Source organism: Lithobates pipiens, unplaced genomic scaffold, assembly GCF_037356315.1.
Source record: "Lithobates pipiens isolate NorthernLeopardFrog02 unplaced genomic scaffold, aLitPip1_a1.2 Scaffold_30, whole genome shotgun sequence".
NCBI classification, from domain to species: Eukaryota; Metazoa; Chordata; class Amphibia; order Anura; family Ranidae; genus Lithobates; species Lithobates pipiens.
Genome location: NW_027507791.1, coordinates 152944723 through 152965891, shown reverse-complemented (window position 1 = coordinate 152965891; position 21169 = coordinate 152944723). Strand labels below are relative to the sequence as shown.

At 44.3% G+C, this 21169-nt stretch overlaps 1 protein-coding gene across 26 annotated transcripts in view; it reads right to left on the bottom strand.

Annotated features, from left to right (window-relative positions):
- GPHN (gephyrin) overlaps positions 1–21169 on the bottom strand; it is a 935903-nt gene that overhangs the window by 327022 nt on the left and 587712 nt on the right. The gene's annotated exons all lie outside the window — the stretch shown is intronic.

Genomic DNA, 21169 nt, shown 5'->3' with positions numbered 1-21169 from the left:
CACTTTTACAACAGAAATTAATTTATCTGAAAGGATAACCAGGTATAATAAGATTGTCGAAAGGGTGCAAAAAATGAAATAAAATGGCTAAAGCAGTACAGAAGTGCAATGCCAACAACATATGAGGTTTAAAATGCTGGATTCACATACAGTGCCTTAAAAAAGTATATATACCCCTTGACATTTTATCATGCTACAATCAAAAATGTAAATGTATTTTATTGGGATTTTATGTGACAGACCAACACAACATGGCACATAATTGTGAAGTGGAAGGAAAATTATAAATGGTTTTGATTTTTTTTACAAATAAAGATTTGAAAAGTGTGGCATGCATTTGTATTCAGTCCCCTTTACTCTGATACCTCTAACTAAAATCAAGTGGAGCCAATTGCCTTCAATAGTCACCTAATTAGTAAATAGTGTCCACCTGTGTGTAATTTAATATCAGTATAAATACAGCTGTTCTGTGAAGCCCTCAGCATTATGAAGGCCAAGGAACACACCAAACAGGTCAGGGATAAAGTTGTGGAGAAGTTAAAAGCAGGGTTAGATTATTAAAAAAATCACAAGCTTTGAACATCTCATGGAGAACTCATTCAAAAATGGAAAGAGTATGGCACAACTGCAAGCTTACCGAGACATGGCTGTTCACCTAAACTGACAGGTCGGGGAAGAAGAACATTAATCAGAGAAGCAGCCAAGAGGCCCATGGTAACTCTGGAGGAGCAGCAGAGATCCACAGCTCAGATGGGAAAATCTGTCCACAGGACAACTATTAGCTGTGCATTCCACGAATCTGTTTTTTTATGGAAGAGTGGCAAGAAAAAAGCCATTGTTGAAAAAAAGCTATAAAAAGTCCCATTTGTAGTTTGCGAGAAGCCATGTGGAAGACACAGCAAATATATGGAAGAAGGTGTTCCGGTCAGATGAGACTATAATTTAACTTTTTGGCCTAAAAGCAAAACACTATGGGTTGCGGAAAACTAACCCTACACATCACCCTGAACACACAATCCCCACCGCAAAACATGGTGGGGACAGTATCATTTTGTGGGGATGCTTCTCTTCAGCATGCACAGGGAAGCTGGTCAGAGTTGATCCAGGGAAGATGGATGGGGTCAAATACAGGGCAATCTTAGAATAAAACCTGTTAGAGTCTGCAAAAAGACTTGAGACTGGGGCTGAGGTTCACCTTCCAGTAGGACAAAGACTCTAAATATAAAGCCAGAGCTACAATGGAATGGTTTGGATCAAATCATATTCATGTGTTAGAATGGCCCAGTCAAAGTCCAGACCTAAATACAATTGAGAATCTGTGGCAAGACTTGAAAATTGCTGTTCACGGATGCTCTCCATCCAATCTGACAGAGCTTGAGCTATTTTGCATAGAATAATGTGCAATAATTTCACTCTCTAGATGTGCAAAGCTGGTAGAGACATACCCAAAAAAGACTTGCAGCTGTAACTGCAGCGAAAGATGGTTCTACAAAGCCTCAGGGGTGGCTGAATACAAATGCATGCTACACTTTACACATATTTATTTATAAAACATTTTGAAAACCATTTATCATTTTCCTTCCACTTCATAATTATGTGCCACTTTGTGCTGGTCTATCTATTTTAAATATATATTTATTGAGAAAAAGGTTTTGTACAACAGACAGATTTGTACATTTCGATACAAATAATCAAAATTGACAATGTAACAGTAACAAAGAAAACCGCCGCAGGCGGGGTATAAAACGTTAACAGTTTAATACAGCATGTCAAAAGGGTAAGGGGAAAAGGACACACCACGAATCTGCCAAGTAGGATATGTAAATAGACCAAAAGATGTATTGATATTTGCGGGGGGGACGTGGAGTATGAATCCCCAGTTCAAACCCGAGAAAAACATTTCCGAGAATAAAAGGCCATAAATTAAGGTGTCGTCTCAGGGTTGAACGTGGAATTGTCCCACCTGTCCCATATTTTAGAAAACTTAGGTAGAGAGTCTTGTACCAGTGCAGTCATACGTTCCATCCTGCGTATGTACGCAATGGCAGAAATTAGCTGCGGCTGGGACGGAGGGGAGGGGGACAGCCAAAGAGCCGGGATCACTCTCTTGGCAGCTAGGAGAATATAGGCTGTCAGCGTCTTGGCGGGCTTGGAGAACTCCGCGATAGGTAGGCCTAACAAATAGTGTTTAGGGTCTAACGGGATATCTACCTCTAAAACAGATTGTAGTAGAGTTTGGACCATAGACCAAAAAGGTATAATCAAAGGGCAGCTCCAAAAAATATGGTAATGGGTGCCCTCATCTCTGAGGCATCTACAACACAGTTTAGATATGGAATGATCATATTTATGCAACATTTCAGGGGTCTTATACCAAAACATTAGTATCTTATAGGCCGTCTCTCTCTGCTCCACACATCTGGAGACTTTGGAAGTAGAAGTCCAAATGTCCTGCCATTGAGAAATGGTTAAGGGGGACGGTAAAATTGTAGCCCATCTCCTCATGTAGAGATGTGTTTCCGTGGTGGGTGAGGTTGAATTGTGGAGGATACTATATATAGAGGATATAAGTCCTTTCTGGCAAGGACCTTGGGAGCACAAAGTTTCAAAGGTGTTAGGATTAGCCAAAGTCAGGGCAGGAGATCTGGAGTGAAAATAATGTTTAAATTGAATGTATGAAAAAAAGAGTCGCTCTGGAATGTCATATTTATCCCGAAGCTCAGGAAAGGATAGGAGTTTATGAGATACCGGATGTACCAGGTGGCGAAGTTGGAAAACGCCAGACCTATACCAAGGAAACATATTCTTCACCGAGAGGCTGTCAGGCATATCTGGATTAAAAATGACATTCAGCAGGGGTGAGCATGGAGAAGAGAGAGAGAACCGCTTGTGACATTGTTTCCATACGGAGAGAGTAAAAAGCATCGGTCCAAGGCATATGCGCCTAATCTGAGCCATAGAGGAGGTCAGATCAGACCACAGCATGGAGCAGGGATGGACAGGAGTGACCACATCCATTTCTAGCTCTGACCATCTACTGGTAGCAAAATACGACGACCAGGAGACAGCCGCCTGAAGGTGTGCTGCATAGTAGTACTTCACTATATCGGGGGCTCCCAGTCCTCCATGGGACCGTGGGGCAAAAACCACTGTTTGGGCTATCCTATGCAATTTGTTCCCCCATATAAATTTAGCAAAGGCTCTCTGAATATTCCTAAGCTGAGGCATAGAGATAGCAACTGGTAATGTTTCAAAAAGATATAAAAACTTAGGGCCATTTTCAATACGTTAATCCTGCCCAGAAGAGATAGGGGACACGACGACCAACTTCTGAGCAGCCCGTGCGTTTCCGCTATTAAAGATATATAGTTAGCTTCATAAAGGGAGCTGTACTTGGCGGTCAGGTTAATGCCGAGGTATTTGAGGGAAATGGGGCACCAACGATAGGGGTATGTGGATTCCAAGGAAGCTTGAAGTGTGGGGGGGATATGAATAGGGAGCGCTTCGGTTTTAGTCGTATTAACCCTATAACCCGAGAGTCTACCAAATGAATCTAAAAGAGCGTGAAGTTTGGGAAGAGAGGTTAGAGGCTTCGTCAGGGTGAGGAGTATGTCGTCTGCAAAAAGAGACAGCTTGTATTCTTTCAGTCTGAGGGAAATTCCACTTATGTCTGAATCCTCCCGTATAGCTGCAGCCAAGGGTTCTAGGCATAGTATAAACAACAAGGGGGATAGGGGGCATCCCTGTCTGGTACCATTACTATGTGTGAAGAGCGGGGATCTGTAAGACGCCAATTGGACTTGGGATGTAGGGAATGAGTATAAGGCTTGGAGGGCTGACAGGAAAGAACCAGAAAGGCCAAAACGCTGTAGTGTAGCAAACATGTATGGCCATCCCAGCCTGTCAAAGGCTTTTTGTGCGTCTAAACTCAAAACGATAGCCGGGCGAGTCGTTTTATCGAGTAAATCTATGAGGTCGATGGTACGCCTGGTGTTATCCCCAGCCCGTCTGCCCAGTACAAATCCCACATGGTCGTTGTGAACCAGAGCAGGGATCAATAGGGAGAGCCTATTGGCCAAGATTTTGGTGAAAATTTTATAGTCGGAGTTAAGTAAGGCTATGGGTCTGTAATTATCTGGTAGGGTAGGGGATTTACCCGGTTTCGGGATAACTGTGATGTGTGCATGTAGAAACTGAGAATGCGGTATAATGCCCTTCTGTAGGGAGGTAAAGAGATTAAGCAGATGAGGGCTCAGCGTCGGGAGAAAAGTCTTATAATAAACATAATGAAGCCCGTCGGGGCCCGGGGACTTATGGGACGGGAGGTCTTTTATAACCGCAGCCAATTCCTCTGGCGTGACAGGGGTATTCAGGGTATCTACTTGTGGGGAAGACAGCACTGGTAATTTCAAGGAAGCGCAGAAATCATCAAAGCTATCTTGGGAAAACACATGGTTAGGGTCTGAAGCTAGGCAGTTATATAATTTTTTGTAAAAGGCACCAAATACTTTAGACATCGTCAAGGGGCAGTAAGTCGGAGTGCCGTCCGACTGTAGCAGGAGATCAGGATAGGAGTGAAATGGACGGGGCTTTAGCTTGTTCACCAACATCCTATGAGGCTTGTTGACAAATTCATAGAACCTCTGTTTAGCCCAAAGCAGAGCTTTAGAGCACTTGTGCATATCTAAGGATTTTAACCGTTCGCGGATAGAGGTCACTGTGCGAAGACGTGGCACCGATGGGGAGGACAAAAGCAGAGCTTCAGCTTTTTGCAGTTGCGAAAGGAGATCTAGTCTCTGCGCAGCCGAGTCTCGCTTGAGGCGGGAGCCAGCCGAGATACACAATCCTCTAAAAACGGCCTTGTGGGCCTCCCAAAGGGTGGACACATCCCGCACCGACCCCTCGTTAAGTTGAAAAAATTTGGCTAGACCGTGGGATAAATGGGCTTCTGTAGCTGGATCACGGAGGAGAAACTCGTTGAATCTCCAGTGGCAGGTCTTAGGTGTAGAGAGGGTGAGGGCGAGGTCAAGCTGGACCGATGCATGATCAGACCACGTTATGGGATTCAACTCCGAGGCCACTGCCGACGTTAGAAGAGGCGCCGTAACAAAGATGTAGTCCAATCTGGAGTACATCCTGTGTGCGGGAGAGTAGAAGGAAAATTGCCGATGCGTAGGGTGTTTAATCCTCCAGATGTCTAAAAAGTTATGGGATCTAATGAGCTTGCGAAACACAGTAGATTGACGTTCCGTTTTTAAGGAGGGATTGTCTGAAAACAGGGTCTGCCTATCCTTCCTAGCAGACATGGCCATATTGAAGTCCCGGCCAAGGATCATAATTGGCTGAGCATAGGTGCCCAGTTTGTTCAAGACCTCAGTAAGGAAGTGAATCTGGCCCGAGTTGGGAACATATACATTAATAACAGTAAGAGAGCGAGAGAGGTAGTCACAGTCCAGGAGGATGTATCTGCCCTGTGGATCAATAAATGAGGACTTAACCCGTAGCGGGCATGTCTTTTTAATCAGTACTGCCACCCCTGCTTTACCAGAGGGGTCAGAGGCCATAAAAGAGACCGGAAAATGTTTGGCCGCAAATTTAAGAGATCCCCCTGGGCGAAAGTGGGTCTCCTGAACTAGGACCACATCTGCGTTTGAGGACTTGAACTCCTTCAAAGCCAACCAGCGCTTATGGATTGAGTTCAGGCCCTTAACATTATAAGTCAGTACCCTCAAAGCCATCGTGTAGAAAACAGTGAAAACTTAAGATACCCATAATATACAAACAAAAAAAAACAGATATAACCATACCAACCAGGAAGATACTGGGACCCGTGGTGTGTCCTAGAAGTAAAAGGCAGGTGAAGGCATATAATAACAACAATGTGATTATAAAGCGTAGAAAAGTGTGTCCAAATTGAACGAAAAATGAAAAAAAGGCCGAAAAATAGGCCTAAAAAATAGAAAAAAAAAACATTACAATTAGAAAAAAGGCCTGGGGGGTAAAAACCACCCAGGAGTCCACAGCCGTAACCGTGGAACAAAAGGAGGCACATCAGGGGTTCCAGCTCATCTGGAGAGACCCCGCCACCTTCCAGCAATAGTTACAGGGAATAAGAGCAGAACATTGTAGTCCCAACAACCAGAAAACAACAGGGGCAGTAAAAATTATAACTTGTAACTAAAGTTGCAAACACCCCCTGTTAAAGAGGAAACATGGTGAGACAGGGGCCGAGGCCTAGGCCAGCCAAACACTACACAAGGAAGCTTCCATCAGGGAGGGAGTCTAGGATGCAGGTTACGTTGAGGGGTAGAAAAGGATTTCTGCGACTTCTGGCGTGCAGGGGTCCAAATCCGAGCAGGAATGGAGGAGGGTCTGGGCGTCGTCGGGATCGGCGTGGGATCCTCATCTGGCAGCGGTGGTAGGCCCAGGTTACGTATGAAAGCTTCACTCTCTTGAAGATCTCTCATAGAGTATTGAATCCCATCTTTAGTAGCAGAGAGGCGGAAGGGGAACCCCCAACGATACGGGAACTGATGAGTTTGCAGATGGGCAGTCACAGGGCGGAAGCTACGACGTTTGGCAAGAGTGATAGGGGATAAGTCACTAAAAATTTGTATCTTGGCCCCTTTAAATTCCAGACGGGATTTGTTCCGGGTGGCCATGGTCAAAGCTTCCTTGCTATCGTAGTAGTGAAAGCGTACGATAATGTCTCTAGGGTTGGCTCCGGCAGGAGGCTTTGGGGCCAGGGATCTGTGGGCCCTATCCATTCTCCAGTCTATGTCCGGGACTTTAGGGGCAACAACATTAAAGAGGCTAAGTAGGTATGGTTTGATCTCCCCCTCACTAACGGCCTCAGGTACGCCTCTAATCCGAAGGTTTTGGCGACGTTCCCTATTCTCCAGGTCTTCCTGTTGGGATTGGAGCTGAGAGACAGATTGTTTCAGACCGGCGTTGTCTTCTTCCAAAACGTGGACATACTGTAGCAGGTCATCAAATTTGGTTTCCAGGACATCAGTCCGTTCTCCAATCTGGGCAAGCTCCCCCCGCAATTCATGGGCCAGTTTACCCATTTCCTTAGAAACATTACTCGTCAAGTCTTGCAGGAGAGCTCGCAGTTTATCATCAAGTACATCGACTGTGACCGGGGCGGACATCACGTCTGAGTGGCTATGTGACAAGGAATGTGGACTGTCTGCACAAGGTACAGGTACTTGGGAGGCCGCTTGTGCGTACGTGAAAGAACCTGGAGAAGGAGCTGGAGAGGCCGGTCTGCTTAAAAATCGATCCAGAGTCTGTGAGGGCCGCAAATCCGGGGACAAAGACTGAGGAAGGTGTTTCGGCCCGTATTTCACCATGAGGCGTTGGGACTAGGCGTATATTTAGTTACATGTGGTGTTTCCCATAGAGGTGTAGCGACTGTGAGCAGCACGGGAGCATTGGAAGGCGGCTAAGGCCTATATAGGATGATCACATGTTTGTCAAACAGGGAGGGACCCAAGATGAGACCCCAAGAAAGTTCGCTGTCGGTTAGAGAACACAAACCAGGAGAGCAGGCCGCAGCAGTCCCAAACAGCCAGGGGGGGGGAGATCCAGACACCACTGCCCCTCTGGGTTGTATAAGGGGAGAGGGCACTAGCTAGGGCAGAAACCAGGGCAGATAGCAGCAGTTGCAGGCCACAGGCAGTAGGAGAAGGAGACGGGTGTACCAAGATGGCGGCTGAGCAGGCCGAGGGTAGAAGCTGGGTAGGAGGGTGGGACTGATGAATGCTGGCAGTCACTCAGGAGGGCTAATACGCTGAGCTGGGGCAGGGATTAACACCTGCGCTGGATGGGGTAGCAATCTGGCCACAGAGGGGGGAGAGCTATTAAGCTGTGAGAGGCCTCGGGTGGAGCAAGATGGCCGCCGGAGCTCACCTTGCCTGCTGGAGCCTGGGCTTCCTCACATGTATCCGTGCGGCGACCAGCGGTGGTCCGGTGTAGGAGAGGTCGTCCGGAGGGGTCCACGCCAGATGTATGCCACCGTCCCGGCCGGGATGGGGCCTGGGGTGCGCCGTCCGGAGTCTCCGAGAAGCGGTGTAGGCCGCAAGATGGCGGCGTCCGGCCTGTCTCACCGCCCGCCGCCGCAGAGTAAAAACGGCGGCGGATCCGGCCGAAATATCAGCTCCGTCCGGAGCTCCGATGGCCCACCGGCTAGATGAAGAGACCGGCGGGCAGAGAAAAGTTGCGGTGGCCGAGGATGGGGATCGATGGTGCTAGGCCTCGGCGGAGCTCTCCCCAAACACGTCCGTCATCCTCGGCTTCCGGTCACGCCCCCCTGTGCTGGTCTATCACATGAAATCCCAATAAAACACATTTATGTTTTTGGTTGTAACATGACAAAATGTGGAAAATGTAAAGGGGTATGAATACTTTTTTAAGGAACTGTATACTTCAATAACAACAAGCAGAACCTAAAGTCACTAATGTATTCCACACATAGGGTTTGAGGTAGTTATAAAAATTATCCATTAATATAGGAGAACATTTAAATGAGTCAGGATTGGCATTTTGGTGTCAGGCATTAAGCACACTGGCTTAAATAACTAGATGAAACTGACTAGATGAAACTGACTAGATGTGTAAGCCTTGCAAATCACTGAATGCTACACAGAGAGCTTTGTTGTATCTAGATTCTATTTGAAGTAAGCTGCAAGGCATTTTCTTTAAGGAGAACATATTTGACACAAAAAAACACAGCTTTTTATGATGGCTTACTCTGCAGACCTTTTGTTTTTGGACTTGTTTTGGACTTTGTAAATGCAATATAGAATGCAGAAAGATGAAATGCTTATGTTGTAAAAATATTTAATATCATAGCTCAGCAAATCTAGGATGTCATAAATTTTATTTGCGTTTCTTTTGTCCATGCTTCATCTTACAGAATGGCTGAATGTCTCTTGAATTTCATACTTCCTGGGATAACAGCATTAAAACAAGGAATCTACTTTACAAAATAATTTAAAAAAAAGCAAATCCAATGCAGCAGAGACAGGCTAAGTAGGTTATGTCAATCTGGACTTCTGCATCCAGAGAGGATCACATCCGTGGAAAAGATTTTCTTACAGAGAGTCAGAAAAGACATGTCCTTCCACTGATGTGAAGAAAGCATTTGACGGGGTTGATTGGACATTTTTGCAGGCCACGCTACAACACATAGGCTTGGGGGCTGGGATGCAATGCTGGCTCATGAGTTTGACTCAACCCCGTCCACTCATGTCAACATTGATGACATAACGGGTGTATTTACCAGACGCAATGGGATGTGCCAGGGCTGCCTACTGTCGCCCATCATCTTTATTCTCAAAACCTTTCTTAATAACCATTTGTGCCCATCAGATATCTCAAAGAAGGGGTTACAAAAACTTGCTGCTTATGTGGACGATCTATTTTTCGTAAACCTCCCCAGTCATGTTTCTTCCATCTCTTCTGTCAGAGTTGCGCACATACAGAGCGATTTCCAATTTTATGGTGAACACCATCACATCTGAGGCGATGGGGCCAAAATTAATTTTAAATGGACGGATTCCCATATACGATATTTGGGAACAAATATCCCAAACAAATTAAACAGGGTCTTTGAACTTAATTTTGTCCCGCTATCTCAACAGTTTGAACTTGACTTTCAGCATTGCGATAGGGAGGTTTTTACGTTGTTTGGTAAGACCAATATCATAAAAATGAATGTGATGCAACATCTTTTATATTTGTTTCAGGTGTTACCTATTAAACGTCCTCCAGGATTCTTAAGAGACCTCCACTTTAGATTATTGAGATCTATTTGGTCCGGGAAGCTGGCAAGCTGGCTAAGGAAAGAGGAGGGATTGGCTTTCCCGATCCAGTTAAATATCACAAAGCCTCACATTTAGCAAGAGTAGAAAACTGGTGTGTGCTCAAAGTAAACAAATAAAAAAAAAACCCATGGTACACATGGAGAAGGCGACGGTTGCCCTGCCCTTGGAAGGACTTCCATGGCTATCAGATGCCAATAATGCTAATATTCCGTAGGCTGTCAAATTGCACCCAATTGTTGGTGCCACTTTACAAACACTGAAAACGGTCTTCAAAACCACCACTATTTTGCTCCACCTGAGTACTCTTAGCCCAGTCCTGGGTACACTGGCTTTTCAGCTGGGCCTAATAGACCCTCACTTTGCTGCTTTGATACAGTGGGCTCTCTCAGGCTCTTACATTCCTCGAATGGTAACCGTCTGATGACGCATGGAGATATTGAATGAAATTTCTCGCCCGATTTTGACTTTCTTCACCATGCACAGCTGGGTGTATATCTCCGTTTATTGCCAGCCGCCTATGCTGTATTACGCTCACCATCCTCATTCAAACAAATCTGCTTAATGGGTGAACCATTGAGACACACTGTGTCACACTTATATGCTTGACTGAATAGACTGGAAGTGACACAAGAACTCTTTCCTACAATTAAGGTAAAAAAAGTTCTCTCAATTTTCTCAAGCTCAAAAGGACAGGATCTTACTTTTTGGTCATAGGGAATCTCTGGCAAGTAGGTATCAAGAAGGAGGGTATAAACCCTTTACTAGATGGTACAGAACACCGGCGGCACTGCATCGGATGTCCCCGCAAGTATCAAATGTTTGCTGGCGCTGTCTGGAGTCTGAGGGCACCCTTTTTTTTTTTTACATATTGTGCGTCTCTTGGAGAAAACCTGGCCGCTTTCTTATTACATGATACCCCAAAAATGTACTACTAAATCATCTCTTAAGTGCAGCAAAGGTGTATATCCCAGCGTTATAGAAGAGCACTACCCCTCTAACCAGATCACATTGGCTAGCTAGGATAATGGAAATTCAACAAATGGAGAACCCTACCATGATGCTGAAACAGCAAGATTGGAAATATTGGAAAATTTGGACCCCCCATTTCATTTATAAGGAACAGTTCCCCCTAGCCTCTTAGCGGTAGTTTTTCCACTAACTCCACAGAGCTCTTGCAACATGCCATGAGGGGAGACTGGTCCCCCAGCTCCCTCTTCTCTAAGCCCCCCTTTTATTTCCTCCTCTTCTCTCAATCGATTTCTACCTTCCTTTCTGCTTTCTACCTCCTGGACTTAACCAGGGTTCTGCTTGGTTAAGAAAATTATAGCAAAATGAGAAACAGTGTTGCTCACTGATGCTCACAGAGGACATTCAATGTAATGCTAAACAATTTGATGATACTACAACACATTAGTATTTCTAACAAGTCTTGTTAACCATGTGATTAGCTCACTTCATATTGAATGTTATGTCATGGTTGTGAACTGTTGATCTGTGCAATTGCAAAGCTGTTTCTGTAAAAATAAAGAATTTATAAAAAATAAAAAAAAGACCTGCCTAGAATTGTCTCCCCCCCTTGGGGGAAAGCATCTATGAAAAGCATGGAGGAGGGCAGGGGCACGAACGTCAGAGGATGAGCATTCCTCCGGACCTCAACCCCTTCAGTGAACTAGATATTGTATGTGCCCATGAAACCTATGGAAGCCAATGATAGACTGTATCTCATATTCCTCATGGTTGTCAACCTGAACTGGGCGAGGGCGTGGTATCAAGGTGGTAAAGCGGTTGCACACCAAAGGTTTCAATAATGAAACATGGAATACAATGGAAATACGCATGTTGGACAGAAGATCTAATGAGGCCCAATATACTGAGGCGCCAGTTTTAGTAAGGGAACACGGAGTCTGAGGTTACAGGAAGACAGGCAGACCCTCTCCTCATTTAGGTAGGAGAGCGCAGGTAGGCTTCGATGGTCAGCATGGAGTCTGTACCTCTCACTGGACTGTTGCAACTATCCTTGGACCTGCAGCCAAGTGGAACGGAATTCCCGAAGATGTTCCTCTAATGCAGGAATTCCCTGTGGAATGAATGTGTGATGCAACATGGATGGATGAAACACATAGTTTTCCATAAATTGAGTTAATTTGGAGGGGGCATTGATGGCACTATTGTAAGCAAACTGCGCCCAAGCTAACAGGTCCGATCAGTTGCTATGTTGGTCAGAAATATAGCGACATAGGAACTGGTGCATGGCTTGATTGTCACATTCTGCAGCCCCACTGGACTGCGGGTGATATGTTGAGAAGGATAGCTGAATTCTCAACTGTACACAAAAGGCTCGCCAAAACCTGGACATAAGCTGGCTACCTCTGTCCGAGATAACTTTAGGGAACCAATGTAACCGAAAGAACTCCGGAGCAAAAATGTATGCCAGTTCTTTGGAAGTAGGCAACTAATCACAGAAAGCCAATCAGATTTCCCCTGGATCAATTTTACCTATAAATGTTAGTGCCCAGTTATATTATGTACATTTAGGAATGAATCCCGGCCTTTCTTAATGCAATCTACTGAGCTGGCCAGAACCACCTCTGTGAAGAAACCTTTCCATATTTGGAGATTAAATCTCTTTTCCTTTTCGACATAGAGTACCCCTTGTCCATAGTGTTGACCATAAAGCCAACAACTCAACACCAAATTCACTATATGGACCACTTATATATTTATACATGGCGATCATATCCCCCTTAATCTCCTCTTCTCAAGAGTGAATAAATTCAGTTCCTGTAATCTTTCCTCATAGCTGAGCTCCTCTATGCTTCTTATCAGTTTGGTTGCCCTTCTCTGCACTTTCTCCAGTTCCCCGATATCCTTTTTGAGAACTGGTGCCCAAAACTGAACTGCATATTCCAGATGAGGTCTGCTATCTCTCTCTGGAGTCTATACCTCGCAATGCAAGAAAGGACTTTGCTTGCTTTGGAAACCGCAGTTTGGCATTGCATGCTATTATTGAGCTTATGATCTACAAAACTCTTAGATCCTTCTCCACCATTGATTACCCCAATTGTACTCCCCCTAGTATGTATGATGCATGCATATTCTTAGCCCCCAAGTGCATAGCTTTACATTTATCAACATTAAACCTCATCTGCCGCATCGCCCTGTGGAGCAGATCTTGGGCACATATTACAGCTGATCAGTGTGTTCAGCACCAGCCGCATTGAGAGAGCAGCTGCTGGCGCCATTTTGTTGTAGGCCACACCTGGCAGAAGGAAAGAAATTGTAGAGCTTTTGCTGCTGAAGCTGCTATTTACTTTTGCAGGTCATTCCATGGCTGGGTCAGGCCGGGGGATGAAAAGTGCAGCAAAGGCAGGAGGAAGCTGTGGGAAGCCCTGTTAAAACGTGTGTTCCCTGGTGCCTACAGAACCTTTTTCAAGATGTAGACATCTTCCAGCATGGTCAGCGCAGTCAGCAAGGGCCTGGTCCCCGATCCAGGGGTTGGTGACCCTGTATTAGTGCACTGTGGGGACCATGACAAAACCTTGGCATTACGCCAATAAAAAGAGGAATTGTGCCTCTGTAAACAATGATAACCAATGACAACTGGGTAATTTGGTGAGGAAATTACTTGGAATTGAATTATATCATGGTGAAAAGCCTCTATAGTCAAAGTCAACAGAGCAGATTCATGGGTCATATGGGCAGGCTGTAGAGGTCTCCCATCAATAGCCTCAATGGCAAATGGGGAGGCACGAGGCTGCAAGGGTATGGAGTGCTTCAACATGAAGGCTGATGATTGGCTAGTGATTAGGAACAGAGATCTTCCTTTTCCAATCAGCCCAGCCCCCAAATAGTTAGAAACATCTCACAGGGCTTTAATATGTTTTCAAAATCAAGAAATGGATTGATTAACTTTAACATATATAATCAGACTTTACTTTCAGAACCTAGTGTTGCACTCTGATGTTAAGGCAGGGCTGCTCTTACATTTACCTGCCAGGTATAGTTGTCTTGGCCAATTGATAGGAGATTAATTGATTCCACCTCAATTCTGGAAGTGCTGCATGTCTCCCTTCTGTCACTAGATGGCTGGGTATCTGGTGGCATTAGATAAGATAAGAGCAATGCAAGGACAGATTGGGAATAGATACGGTATGTCAGCCAATGAGCAGGGATCTTTTTTGCTGGGAGAGCCTATTTATTTGGGTGAGGTCAGGTGATCGGGGTTCTGTGCCACCCAGACGACTGTCTGGATGGATGTGTGTTGTGCTGCCCTGGGCTGCTAGGCCAGATTCTGAGGCCTATCCTGGGTACATCTGGCTGCTAGGCTGTCTGAGGGCCTATCCAGAAGCAATAGAGCAGCATAGGGTTGGGATTGTGGCTTGCAGTCGAACCAGAAGTGACAGTGCTGCCCTCCAGAAAACCTATCATGGTCGGAGTTAGAGGGGAAGCTGTCGCCACTAAGGGACCAACCACCTTATCACCAGGGACCACAGTGAGTAGCTGAAGCAAGTACCGGTGCAGCAGTCTAACCAACCAGGGACAGCGAAGAATTTGGGAACTTCAGCAGGTGTCAAGCCAGGGGCCCAGCCAGCAGAGGTGATGCTTGCAGAGCAGCCTTGTTTGCCAAAACCAGGGACCGAGCAGGTCAGTGGGGTGCCACTTGAGGAGTATCTGTGAGTGCCAAGCTAGGGACCCAGAAGAGAAGCAGGGGTGATGCTTGAGGAAGATACTCAGTGAGAAGGCTGGAAGAGCTCAGGAGATCCAGTGGCAGTGGATCAGCAAATCTAGCAAGAGAGACTGGGAGCTCAGCGGAGTGAAGATCTACAAGAAGTGATAGTAGAGGAAGTACAGACGTTTGTTACGGCTTGTGTTTGAAACTGTTATAAAAGACTGTTGCCATAGGAGACAGCAATCCTAAACATGCAGGCATTGTATCTTGCTGGGTGCCTTTCCCTGCATGGCTGTCTACCTATAGAAGTCTCGGAGTCTTACCATTACAACTACTAAAGGGTATCCTGGCCCTAAACCCTCTCTCCCACAGTTCTGTTCAAGAGAAAATAAATCTCTTTGCATTCAAGATGTGTCTGGCGCCCATGATTCTACCTTGCATTACACCAATCATGCCTTGTACCCACTCTACACAGAAGGATGTCAGCTGTCCCTAACTCTGGAGGTTCTCATTAGACCAAAGGGGACCCGGGACCTTGCTACACTAGTATTCCAAAAATCCAGCTATATTCGTTTTTAGGATTAGGCCATACACCAAATATCTTTAATCTGCTTAAGAACACCTAAAATTATCCTTTTTGTGACCCTATATTTTCCTTTTAGATTTGACAAAGTTTGCTTTCTTGCTTTTAGGTTTACCAGTCATTAGATGTGGTGGCTACATTAGTTTTCTTTTTGCATGTTTGAAATTTAACTGTGCTTATCCAAAAAGTGCTAGTGCAATATTACAACTAGAACGGTGTCTGTACCATGTGTACAAATCTTAAAACTAAAAAAAACGATGAAACTATAAATTGCGACATATCAATAAGTCAATATATAGTGCAAATTATCAAAGCTCCAGAATATAGGTTTTTCACAATAGTCCCCAAAGTCCACTTCAATTTATCATATAAATTCCATGTGCATATTGTGCACCAATTCACATCCATGCTCTGTAAAAGGACCACCAACGCCTTCTGAAATGGGCACTCAGAACCAGAACCTAGAAAAACTTGTGCCTTTGGTTTATATTGGGATAACCTCTCTACTATCCTGGCGTTCCTTCAACTAGGTTGCCACTAGTTACTCCTCATGTCTCCATGCCAATATTGGTATCTCATAAGAAGTAAACATCCATCATTGCACAGCACGCTTATATACAATGTATTTTAACCAATAGGATAAAATCCGCAATGTATAAAATGTGCACTCACAAGTGCCTTTAGACTGGCACGGAGTCTTTCCAGCAGTGTGTATTGGGTTATAGCCCTGCCACTTCGTTTTCCGGGTCGACGTGCGTTCCAAGTCTCGATCTGGTATGGGTTTGGGAAGGAAGTGACGTCATCGCTTACCCAGAAGTCTCTACGCATTTTTCATACATACATGAGTCATTGGGAAGCTGAGCCACTCTGGATTGGAAGCCCTTCAAATGTGTGAATGTAAGCATGGCATAGCACTGGGAGATAAATCCCTTAAAATGAGAAACGTCTGTCATAAAAGTAAAAGATAGGGGCCGGAGTGTGTACCCACAAGTTTTCCTCTGATTGTGCTCTAACAGCATGATGTAATTGGATATACGGGGGAATACATTGGTTGGGGGAGGTTGAATTTAGTCAGTAAAGATGTAAAGGAGTTCAGTTTGCCCCTGAAAAAGATGTGTACCAGATGTGTAACACCATAACGTTTCCATCTTGTAACACACTGTAAGGATTGAAGCTCCTTATACTGCCCATTGAATAATACAAATCTGGATAAAACTCCACCAGCTCCTACATAATGACATTGGGTCATTCACCACCCTTCCTGTACAACTGCATAGTGCCTCAATAGAAAGGGAAACCTGGTTTGACTGCACAATTTTGGCCAACAACCTGCCTGTCCTCATAAAAGGCCAGCCTACTGAAAAAGCATTTCTTATCCTCCGAGGATGCCATCAATCGATCTATTGCTGGCTGAGCGGCCATCCAGGGTTCTCTAGCAACATCAGAGGAGTTAGCAATAAACTCTGCCTCCAGTCGATGGACCAGCTGCATAGCCTGTTCCTTCTGTACCCGAGTATTGTGTTGAATTGACCTCCGTTATGAATAAGCCTCTCAGGTATGCAGTGAAGTCATTTCATGTGACTAGGTGATCAGGGTGCTCAATATTGTTCTGCCAGTAGTTAGAGATCTCATCAGTAATCCTGTCATGAGAGGGAAAGAGGTTTAGCCAAAAATGTGTTAAGCTTTCATGGAGCTCTTGGTAGGGTAAAGACAGGCCCAACATTTAGGTAGATCACCAGAGGTGAGTGATCAGAGAAGACTCTCACTAAGTATTGTATGTCATGGACTAAGAGTGAGGCAGCTGGGGTACAGAGGCACAAGTCAATTCCAGACAGGGAGAGGTGGGACTTAGAGAAGCATGAGAATTGTTTCTGGAGTGGGTTTCGGCACCGCCATGGATCTATCCATCCCACTTCCTCTATAAATTTTTGTAATGTAGTGTGAGGGTGTTTAGCATCCGCTATAGGAGGGGGATGTTGGTCCAGCACAGGGTCTAAATAGTCAATAAGATCTCCAACTAGGATTAGAGGGATATATACTGGTTGCCCAGCTGGTATGTAAAGAGAGTTCTTAGCACTAAAGAGTTAAAAATATTCTACATAACAGAATGACATATCTCCCTTCAGGGTCAATAATTTTGTCAAATAAAAAACCAAGGATTGATGTATCAGAACACTCACCCCTCTGGAATAGGAGGTATGATTAGAGTGATACGCCAAGCTCACCCAAGAGAACTGCAGACATGATAGTCTCCAGTACCAGATGGGTCTCCTACAGAGCACATATTGCAGGCAAGTGCCTTTGAACAGCAGTGGATACCGTGGTACAATTAAAGGGGTCCCGGATGCTTCTATAGTTCCAAGATGCCGCAGGGAAAGCCACCACAGTAGAACAGTAATTGTAGGCTGGATGCGGGTCAAGTACATCAGAGTAATCCTATGTTCAGCCGAGCAAGTGTAGGATGATAGCCTAGGGAGGCCTCGAGGGTAGGGCAACACTGGAGATTCAGTGTCTCTACATGGTGAGAACACGGTGGTGCGACTGCGGATCAAAAGTGCTATAACTATAATTGTATAGAAACTGAACGTGAACCATTAATAACGTAAAAAGAACTTTGGTGCTTTCATCACTTCAAGGAAATATGGTTACCCCCAGAGTTCGGATGTTCTCCCCTAGGTGCATGCAGGTAAGTGGTGCACCATCACTTGAGATAACCTGGGGTTAGGTAAAATTACCCATCTGACCAATTGTAAGAGAAGCAGACCAAGAACCATCAAACTTGCTTAGTTTGTAATCCAAAGATAAACCAATCATATAGAGGATTCCTGCTCACGGTAGAAACAGGATAACAAAGTCTCCCAGATGGATCCTCAGAATTCCTGATGGCTTTGTAGCAGGACAGTCTTCGGGCCTCATGGGCAACGACAAGTAAGAATCAGACCACGAAAACATGCATCAGTCCCCCTCCGCTACATCTCTTCTAGCTTGGCAAAGCACTTGATCATTGGCATCCAGCCAGTCGGAGACCTCTGTGGCTGAATCAAAGAAATGGGCTTGTTCCCTGGCCAAGACACAAAGCCTGGCTGGAAATAACATGGCATAAGTGGCCTGGAGGCGCTGGAGCCTTTTCTTGATCTCTGCGAATTTAGCCCTGCAGCGTTGTACTTCTGCCTAAAAGTCAGGGTAGAAGGATATCTGGGTGCCATTAAACTGGATGTTACAGCGGTGGCCAAACAATCTCCTTATCTTTGAAATTGAGAAGTCTAGCCAATAAAGTTTGGAGTGGGTGACAAGGCGGAAGAGGCCTAAATGGGACCCTGTGAGCCCGCTCAACAGAATACAATGGAGTGAATGCTTTCTTTTGAAATGTATCCAGCAGCCATTGTTCCACAGATTCTGTGGGGTCCCTTCCCTCAAACTTCTCCGGTAGCACCACTTATCGGATATTGTTCCGTCGCAGGCGGTTTTCAATATCATCAGTTTTAAGTTCATTGGTTTTAGCAATGCACACTGCAGATTGCACGTCTCGCGTCAACGGTGGTCTCCATGATTTTCTAATACACTTCTGGATAAAAAACCCACCTCTTCATGGACTTTTGGGTCTATGCACCTGTGTGAATGAACCATACAGTGTAGAGTGTACAGTTGTAGAGAATTCCGATCGGACAAAGTGCCAAGCATGCTCAGATCAAATTCCTAGACCAAAGCTATTGGCTACTAGGCTGAACATAGACCTGTCGTAACTAAATAACGTCATCACGTTCCGAATGATCAGATTTTCCGACAACTTTGTCTGACCGTGTGTATGCAACACCAGTTTTGGACAAAATCCGACAGATTTTGTTGTTTGAATGTCCAACTGTGTGTACAAGGGCTTACAAAAGTTAATTTCCCTTCCTAAGGGTAGAATTCCTCTCACTTCCTGTTGTCTCCCTCCGTTTGTAAGTCGGATGTTTTTAAGTAGGGGACTGCCTGTATACACATCTGGTCCTGCAATAATTTTTTTTCTTTTCATGAAACGGTTTCTTGGTGAATTTTTTTGCCTCCTTGCAATGTCCTTCTAGAGTCACTAAAACATTTGCTTTTCCCCCTCGTTAGTTTGGAACGAACAGTGCATGTTAGGAGACATGTGCACTGCTCTATGCACACTACTCTGTACATTCCGTTGTCCATATACATCTTGGAACTTGAAAGCAAGCAGGACAGGGTGGCTATGTTCCTACATTCAGTGGGACCAGACAACAAACACTCTCTAAGCCCTTGTACACACGGTCGGATAATCCGACTGTGTGTGGGCTCCATCGGACTGTTTCCGTTGGAATATCCGACGGACAAAGTTTTAGAGCTGGGCTATAAAACTTTCCGACAACATGATCTGATTGTACTTTGTCCGATTGTGTGTAGAGAATTCCGATTGGACAAAGTGCCATGCATGTTTAGATCAAATTCCTAGACCAAAGCTATTGGCTACTAGCCTGAATGTAGTCCCGTCCTAACAAAATAACGTCATCACGTTACGTACGATCGGATTTTCCGACAACTTTGTCCGACCGTGTGTATGCAACACAAGTTTTGGACAAAATCCGTCGGACAAAATCCGACGGATTTTGTTGTCGGAATGTCCGAACGTCTGTACAAGGGCTAACAAAGTCAGATTGCAGCAGCATAAAAAAAAAAGAATTTGGGCATTTAGAAGAGGCTAAGGGTATAAAAAGGTAGTTTCTTTGAGTTGAGGATACATATTTGCTTGAGGGGAATTTTTTAAAATATATCAGAGTTTAGTGTGCACACAAGTAAAACAATGGTAGGAAAGACAACCTCAGCCTAGTTTTCTGCCATGCCCCCCCCCCCCAACAAGAATAAGTTCATCACCCTTTCAAGCTACACATTCATAGAGAGATAATTTGGCAAGCCTACTGTACACCAGAATAAAAACAAAGTTTGACTACAATTACATAACATTATATTTGTGATATGCAGATTAATTAGAATAGTAAATGTACAGTGCATTAGTATTCACTGCATATATAGGAGGGATGAGAGAACTTTATTACAGCTGAAATTAGAATGTTGTTTAAATATTACACAAACAATGACAAATATGAATATAAAAATCTATCTACATTAATGACTGATTTATGGTAAGTGGTAAATGCCTGTACTGACATCTGATAAATCTGTTCTGAGAAAAGATTGAATGAATGATCCTAGAAACTGCTTCAGTTAGAGAGTGAAATGAAAGCTGCTGTGAGAAGTCAGTTCTTTTCCAGACTTAGAAAGTGTAACTATGATGGCCTGGGAAAGCTCTTTGGAGAAGGTGCCTACTAAGGCTGCTGTGTTAAAAAGCTACCTAAAGCAAGGAGATGGGACTTTAAAATTTTGGTAGAATTAGTTGAAAAAAACATTTACACTAGGTGACGTGCCTCCCGGTAGCACTGACTTTAGTACTTCATTTTGCAAAAATGTGATAATGAGAGACCCCAAATGTTGAGCATTTGAAATTTGGTTGGTCAATTAACCTAAAATTTGAGATAGCTCCTGATCTTGGGGTTGAATTATTGCCAGGCCTTTTGACAGGTTATATTCAGAAATGTAATATTCATTGATATTTTTAGGGCATTTAGGATTTTTCTGTATAGAACTTTTTTAGTTTTTCATTTTTCTCTGGTTTAGCTAAAATTACCCTAACTCTATTTCCTAGTGTGTAGTGGCTTAGTTTCTTTCACAGGTGTAATGTACGTCTATATGTATATTTTGTGCATAGTTTCTCGTTCAACAGGCTTTGTCCTGTTTTTCCAGGCATGTAATTCCTATCAAACAAGATGAAGATTTCAACATTTCATACTTTATTTTACCCAATGCACTGTTTTATCAGCAATTCTCTTACATGGCTTGTGTGAGCTTCACAGTTTAAAATTTTCTTTTCTGAGGAATCATTTATTTAAAGAAAAATAAAAAACCCTTCTGCAGCTTACTTCCACTGTAGATCTTTTTAGTATGTAGGTTTGCCCATTACATAGGTGGTGTTATTCTGCAGACATACTTATGTATGAGTGTACCCTTCTGCTATGATAGTAATTGGTTCAT